The sequence below is a fragment of the Rhipicephalus microplus genome, chromosome 4, assembly GCF_043290135.1.
Source record: "Rhipicephalus microplus isolate Deutch F79 chromosome 4, USDA_Rmic, whole genome shotgun sequence".
NCBI lineage: Eukaryota > Metazoa > Arthropoda > Arachnida > Ixodida > Ixodidae > Rhipicephalus > Rhipicephalus microplus.
The window spans coordinates 80767910-80776304 of record NC_134703.1 but is presented as its reverse complement, the minus strand read 5'-3'; positions in this window follow the sequence as shown (position 1 = coordinate 80776304).

Genomic DNA, 8395 nt, shown 5'->3' with positions numbered 1-8395 from the left:
GAAATGTCGAGGCCCGTGTGCTCAGATTTGGGTTCACGTTAAAGAACCCCAGGTGGTCAAAATTTCCGGAGCCCTCCACTACGGCGTCTCTCATAATCATATGGTGGTTTTGGGACGTTAAACCCCACAAATCAATCAAATCAATCAATTGCTGCTGAATAGTCGCACATGTATATAACCGGTTGTGTATAATTCCTGTAACAACGCTAAGACCAACAGTGGCATTATCAACGCCAGAAGTGTTAGGCTGCAATGTAGCGTTTGTGCTTGCGATGATGGTACGCCTGGATAGCGCTACGTAGACCAACTTCAGGGGATGGCACTTAGGTATACAATTGAGGCCAACCTGTTGTGAGGTCTGTATCAATAAAGTAGATATGTAATGTTTATAGAATTAGTTGGGCATCACTCAAACCACAATAGATGTTTCACTAAAATGACGCCTGCGCATGATATTTTACGGCGAAAGATGTCTATGGCTAAGAGAAACGAAAACCTTTGGCAGATACCATGTACCTTGGGAATTGACGTTAGGCGAAGCATGCGGAAGGAAGGTGGCCGTACGTGTAGTAATTTTTACTGACTAACATGTTATCAAATCACACTAAATTGATGTACAAATGTTGCCTGCACAGACATATGTTGAGCAGTTGCAGGTGTTAACATAACCAGTTGTTTGCCCCTGGGGAATGATGCCAACAGTAACATGAGTATTAGCAACTTCAGAAGCGATAAGCTGATAAGAAGCGCTGGTGCTCGCAAGGATGGTCGCCCTGGACACTGCTTCATAATTCTAATTATGTGGATGACCCCTAACTGCATTTGATGTTAAGCCGACGTGGCGGCTGTATCTTAGGACGGCATATGTAATGTTTAGGAAATTGGATAACTAGCACTGCAACCATAACTGACATTTCACGAATATTAGGGTCTATTTGAAAAGTCGCTCCAAAATGTGGCGTGGGTTTGTGGTTCAATACGTGATTTCCACGCAGAATCCCAGGGTTCAAACCCAGCTGGGATCCTGACACTTATTATTTTCATTCGTTGTTTCAAAGCGGCCGACTTCAGCTTTTTTTAACGCTCACGGGTCAAAACTACCCATGCGGGCTCTCGCTGTTCTTGTGTAGATACAAAGTGTCAAGCACCTGTGTCATTTACCCGCGTACCAGTGGCACATAGCTGCCCGCGGGTCCGTGCCACTGTGTTGCGTAAAGTGTTAGACGACGTATGCGATGTGACTCCCAACATATTCATGTCTTAGTCAGCGCACCCCATTTGTAAAACCATCTTACCCTACTATACTACTTTTGGTTCATTCTAAATTAAGATGGATGGATGGATGGATGGATGGATGGATGGATGGATGGATGGATGGATGGATGGATGGATGGATGGATGGATGGATGGATGGATGGATGGATGGATGGACGGACGGACGGACGGACGGACGGACGGACGGACGGGCGGGCGGGCGGGCGGGCGGGCGGGCGGGCGGGCGGGCGGGCGGGCGGATGGATGGATGGATGGGTGGATGGGTGGATGGGTGGATGGATGGATGGACAAACGAACGGACGGATGGATGGATGGACGCACAAACGAACAGACGGACGGACGAGCGGATGCACGGGTGGACGGACGGATGGATGGACGAATGTACGGATGGATGGATGGATGGATGGATGGATGGATGGATGGATGGATGGATGGATGGATGGACGTACGGATGGACGTACGGACGGACGGACGGACGGACAGACGGACGGATGGACGGATGGATGGATGGATGGATGGATGGATGGATGGATGGATGGATGGATGGATGGATGGATGGATGGATGGATGGATGGATGGATGGATGGATGGATGGATGGATGGATGGATGGATGGATGGATGGATTCAAAAGGCCTCCAGTTTACAAAAAGATTCTTCGCACTCAAATATATTACTTACCCGTCACTATACCCGTAGAAGAATACTCGGTAAATTAGGCCATCATAGAGTTCATCTTTAAAGTTTTTCTGGTGGGTAATGTCGTGGAAGTAACCGTACTTGAAAAGCATGGTAGAAAAGACAACAGAATACCCCATCCGGGTTAAGAACGTCATAAATTTACACTTGTTTCTCATAGCATTTTTATTAACTTGACATAAAAGGGGGTGAAATATACAAGGGCTGCATACGACTTGCCATTTATTCAAGCTTAGCCACCTCTGGTATTTGTTGTATACAACAAAGTTGATTCCCTCACCTCTGTGAACGTATACTTTGAGCTCTGTTTCACAGCTTTCAAAAGAAACTCAATTTCGCCGCAAGGGCGAATCGATGAACGTGATAACAAGAAAATGTAATGTTATATGAAACAAGGCTTAGTGGCTCAGTCCTTTAACATGACAGCTGGCGTAGAAAAACGCCGTCCCTGCAGAGAGCGAAGCGACCTTCGTGCTGTATACGGTTCAACACAAGCTTCCAAATGAAAAAAATGGGAGATCCTTAAGCTTCACCTTTCAGAGATGAACGTGACAGCGAAATCCGGCGCCTAGTGCAGCCTTCAACTGCTAAGTGCATACTTATTCTTATGTTTTGTTACATACACACGCACGCACACAAACACGTGCACAATAGATTAGACTAGCGCGTGCTATTATCCCCGATTGGGTTCGCTTTTGTCGTGACGCCTGTCGAACAAAATGTGTCAAAGGTGACCTGAAACACTTTTTCAAGTAACCATGGAATGAATTCACCAGAAGAGCTTATTGCCTCACGTATTGAACACCGCAAAAATTTTAAGAATCCGTACAGTGTGAGTGGAGTTACAAAAGCTTGTCGCATGCTGCAATGCATTACCTCTTCTCTCGTCCCAACGAAAGCGCTGGAAGCTATGCAGAGAGGGGTGGCAGGGCAAATAAACTACCACTCCTCGTGACCTTGAGCACTTTTTTTTTCTTTAATTGCGCGGCTTTTCAGTGGGATCGCGGGCGCGCGCGTCCACAAGTAGCGGCCTCCCGCGGCTATCTCGGTAACTTGATTTTTCGGTCACAGACGCACAGACGATTTTTCGCTCACAACCAACGGGGCCGACGCCGGCGTTAAGTTTTTTGCGACATGGGCTCTTTAACGCTATCGTGTTAAAAGCAACCCCTATCCGTTGTTTGCTCATCCTCTCTCAATGACCGGCACCTGCACCGCGGGCACCAACGTCTTCTCGGTCAAAGTGCAAATTTCATGCCACACCCACACAGTGCCTTCCTCTGCTCCAACTCCTTTCTCGAGATGGAGACGGCAGCTGGATCGCTCCACCTTTGCTTGAGCTGTGTTTCTTGGTAACGCTATCTCGCTTTCCCTCTGATCTATTGTACGCGGATATACGGTGCACGGAACATGACGGCGATCAGTCTGCTATTGGACAAGGTATTGGGCAACACAGCAGCAGTAGCAGCACAGTCAAAAAAAAAGATCTACGCATCTTCACCAAGTGAACGATGACGAGTGGCAGGAGCTAGGTCCTAAGGTCAGTGATGTCTACGTGGAAGCCACCGCCTAGTATAAAACTCGAACGGACGAACAGACGCACACATTTGCGGACTGATGGACCGACATAGGGATGGATGCGAGGAGGCGTGGACGTACAGATCCACGGACACACGGACGATGGATGGATGGACGAACGCACGGACGGCGCAGATGATCTTGTACTGTGTTGTCATATACTCGATTGATATACACATAAAGTCGAATTTAGGGGCGAAACTCCTTAGTGTCTGGGTCGTTCCCTCGTAGTGAGGTACACTAGCCACTTCTGGTTAGTTTTAAGAATTGCTCACAAGATTGCCTTTTGTGTATGTCTTGGGAAATAATATCACTAGATGGCGTTGGTGGTTTTCCTATAGTTGACGATTAAAGAGGACAGATGGTGCTGTTCTAACAATAAACTCACTGCATATTCACTGGCGAAGCGTTGGACCGTCCGTCCGATGCGTGCTCTAGTGTGATAGGAGCGGATGAACAGACAGACAGACAGACAGACAGACAGACAGACAGACAGACAGACAGACAGACAGACAGACAGACAGACAGACAGACAGACGACCGGACGGACGGACGGATAGACGGGTAGGCGGACGCTTCACCCCACTCATCATCATTCACTCTTTGGATGTGTTATGAATTTTTTTAGATGCAAAGCATCTCTTGCTCGGGTCTAGGTCCGGCGGTATCGGCGGTGTCTGCACTCACACCACGTACGCGCACCTCTCCTCCTTCCCTCTCTCCAACAGCTGCGTGTTACCATGGTGGACCATTGAGGGACCATGGTGTTACTTTCTCCACATCTCTCCCACCACAACTAACCTGCTTGCGTGCTATCCCCTCTCTTTCATTTAGACAACCCTTCTAGCGGCGTTAACACCCCCATTGCGCATGCGCTGCTCTTTACCTTTCTTTCTACTCCTACTCGCTGTCACCTCGCAACGCCGACAGCATCTGCTAACCTACGCCCACTTCCCTCTTTCTACTAGGCATTCCTACCCGCGACATTTTCACCGCCATTACAGTGTAAATGCAATGGCAGTCCTAAAGAGTGCCCATGCAGCCCTAAGGAGCTTCGTCCCTAAACATCTCTTTATTTGCCCTATTTCACCGTCAAGCACACAGTACACCAAGCACATTGACGACAATAGTTTACGAACCGCATGGTCACGTGCTGAAAAGCGCCACTTACCGCTAGACACAGCACTGCACCTTATTTGTGAATTTGTTATTTACTGACACATCGGATTTCTAGCGAATCCCGGCTTTGGCAGCCGAGTTTAAATGGAGCCGAAGCGCTTAAGAGTCATTTACTTCAATGAACTGGGCACAGTAAACGGCACATAATGGTGAAAATTGTCAGAGCCCTCCACTTCAGCCTCCCTCATAACGAAATTTCAGTTTTATGCTGAAAACACCCAAAATTAATTACTTTCGGCACTAATTACTCACTTCCACGAAAAGCGCTCATCTGCACAATGAACTTCACAGTTTCATTTTGAATTTAAAAGCCACCTTTTGCGACGTGCCATCAGCAGTATGCAGTTGGGCTATTTATCGGCATAACTTTTTTTTACAGTTGTGCTGATAGACCCTTGTACTATAAATTGAACTGCTTTATTGTAAAGTATCAGAAGCGTAGCCAGCAGAGGCACTCATCATCTGCGCCTAGCGACATTAGGTTTTATGTGAGCATGCACGAAAATATAGACGCCCACCCATCCCACCATAATACAGCAGTATTCATGCAGTGCCCCTCAGGACGAGGGTTATTTGTACGCGGTTCAAGTTTGGTCAAGTTAGGTTAGACCTTTGATATCCTCGAGCCATCATAATGCCGAGAAGGTTCCATTTCATAGAACACGTGTCAACCCGCACCATACGCAGCTTCATTAACAGTAGACGTTCGGCATTCTCCTGACGGGAAACTAGTAGATAACATAGTCATTTGAGCACAGATAACTTCTAATAAATTGGTCCAGTTACTTGGAATAAGCGAGACGCCTAGCAATCACGAGAACAAAGAATTAGGACAGGAGAAATAAAAATAGCGAACGCCCTGTCTGTTTGTTTTTTTTTTTTTGTCTCTTACACCTCGTGGTGGTTTTTCGGCATCTTGTTCATTCAGAATAATATATCAACTAGTGCAGCAAAAAATGAAGCTCTCTTGCACTGATATCGTGGATCTTCACTACGGGAACCAGCCCTCTCTACCTTTCTTTTAAAAAAAACCTAGCGTACCTTGCAGCGGTCGCTTCGACTACAAGAACTGGTGGTATTTCTGATGTAAGCATCCATGAAAACTTTTGAAATTTCATCCATCTAGGCTTACGACAAGTACAGGACTCGATAAGAATGGACAACAAATGAACATCGCATCGGAAATAGCACCGGGTTAGCTGGGCACCACCGACACGCCTATAGCAGTTTTTGAGCATGGCGCTTTCACTAGTGAATGATTGCAGTGGCGCCGATATGGTGGACGAGGAAGGCATCAAGCAGCGCGACTGGGTGCTGCCACTCGACACCTTTAGTACACTACCCTAGACTGTGGCACATAAACTATGCTATACAAGGCTGGTCCATGCTTTTGCCTCTCTACTCATTTTCTTATTTCTCACCCTCACATGGCTCCTCCTCTCCCACAGTTCCTTTTCCCACCGTTTTGCTACTATGTACTGCGCATCGCTATCCTATGCTAGTATATGCTTAGCAGACACAGGATTTACTGGACGCCTGTATCCACCGATATTCCTTTCTAAAACGCCGACCTTACTGCCAAACTAATCAGTACCGCTGTATAAAGAAAAAGTTTGGGGAGCGCTGAAGCTTCGCCAATGAAAATTCCACTCAACCAACACTTTGCTCGCCTCTGAGTGTGCAGCCTAACTGGGCATTTGTTTCAAAAATCAATATATATTTTCTCTACAATTCGCAATAAGCAAGACACCAACTTACCGGAAATCTGAGATGAACTCCAGGACATTCCATAACTTCCAGCTGAAGGCTGAGGATGTCTAAGGGCATCGCAACGAATGGTGGCAAGGCCATTGGTGAAAAGAGTCTGTGTGTACGAGAGAGTAAATAATGATTTCTTGATGGTTGCGCACCAGTGTCCACCTTCCTTCATACGTCAGGGACGTAGCTTCACAGCCACACAGCCATGAAAAATTAATGCCATGCACGGTTCAATAATAATTTCTTTCAATGAATTTTCGTCAACCACGTCTGGTTTTTAACTCTATAAAATACCTACGTACGCAAGTTAGGAGGGCCAGCTATCAAATAATAACGTGCCCAAAAACCTAAGGTAGCACGCAGCGGGACATTCCAGAAGTGCCAAACACCCTGGTACACATATACCAACCACTGTATTCTGTATAGACCCACGCTTGCGGCAAGTGCCGCTTTATCTTTTCTGAAAGTGAAAGAGTCTTTACCTGTCTGCGTTTGAGTGCAGCGTTCAACAACGCCTATTCCTTTAAGGTCGAACTCCGTCATGTAATGGCGCCAGCACAACGCAATCGACACAAAAGTTTTATTAGCTCGCATTGTCTCGGCAGCATGGAGCTTGTCATGCCGCGGTGGTCTAGTGGCTAAGGTACTCGGCTGCTGACCCGCAGGTCGCGGGAACAAAATCCCGGCTGCGGCGTCTGCATTTCCGATGGAGGCGGAAATGTTGTAGCCTCGTGTGCTCAGATTTGGGTGGACGTTAAACAACCCCAGGGAGTTGAAATTTCCGGAGCCCTGCACTACGGCGTCTCTCATAATCGTATGGTGCCTTTGGGACGTTAAGCTTCACAAATCAATCAATCAGCATGGAGCTTCCCCTTGTACTCAGAGGATTTAACTCCTATATAGTTTCAGCGTGCAGGTCGTCGGTAGGCTCCAGGCAATTTTATACTTTGAATGAATATTTTGGGAAAATCCTTCGTGGAAGCACGCAAATCATTGAAAGATTCGTGAAATAACTGATTTCCATGCAGAAATTTTTTCGAGGAGCTTTTACAGTAAACGCGGATTGCCCTACACGGAATGCCCAAATAGCAGTGGCTACGCTTGTGTAAGCAACATTAAAAGATGATAGTTTTTCTTAAGCACCTTCGACGCCGAAATTTTGGTCTGTCTGTCTGTCTGTCTGTCTGTCTGTCTGTCTGTCTGTCTGTCTGTCTGTCTGTCTGTCTGTCTGTCTGTATGTCTGTCTGTCTGTCTGTGTCTGTGTCTGTCTGTCCATTTGTGTGTTTATACAGTTTTTAACGATTTTGAGTACTTGGTACTCTACTATGGGAGAGCATAAAGCCATCCCGCGCTTAATATTATGCGATCTACGTGAAATGTTCCGTGGTACACCGCACCTCTGCCTGTCTGCGGTAACAATATTTTCAACGGCACCAAACGACATGTTAAAGGGCCAACCCCATCCGCCGCGCCCACCAATATTTCTCAAGGTTCAGCGTTCATACTTGTGCGATTATCAAATAAACAGCAATTATTGCGCATATCTGAAGCACCATAACACCACCTCGATGTGTTGTATGTGTGCCTTTTTACTAGAAAAGGCACACGCAGGTAATTCTAAGAACCATAGCACTTATCCCGCTGCGCTGACAGTGCAACGCGAGGCTCAAAAAAATCGGCAGATACCACGTACAGCGGGAATCGATAATATGCGAAGCATGAATGAGAAATGTTTATACGTCACTCCAAAATCAAAACAAATAATGTTACGAGGTGGAGGTAAATGATGCCGTACGTGACTTCCGTGTCATGATTATCATGTTTGGATGTGTCGTTTGACTTCGTCGTCTATTCACGTCACGTGATACCAAACTTGTATATGTGGAGCTAACAAAACGGCCGCGAGCA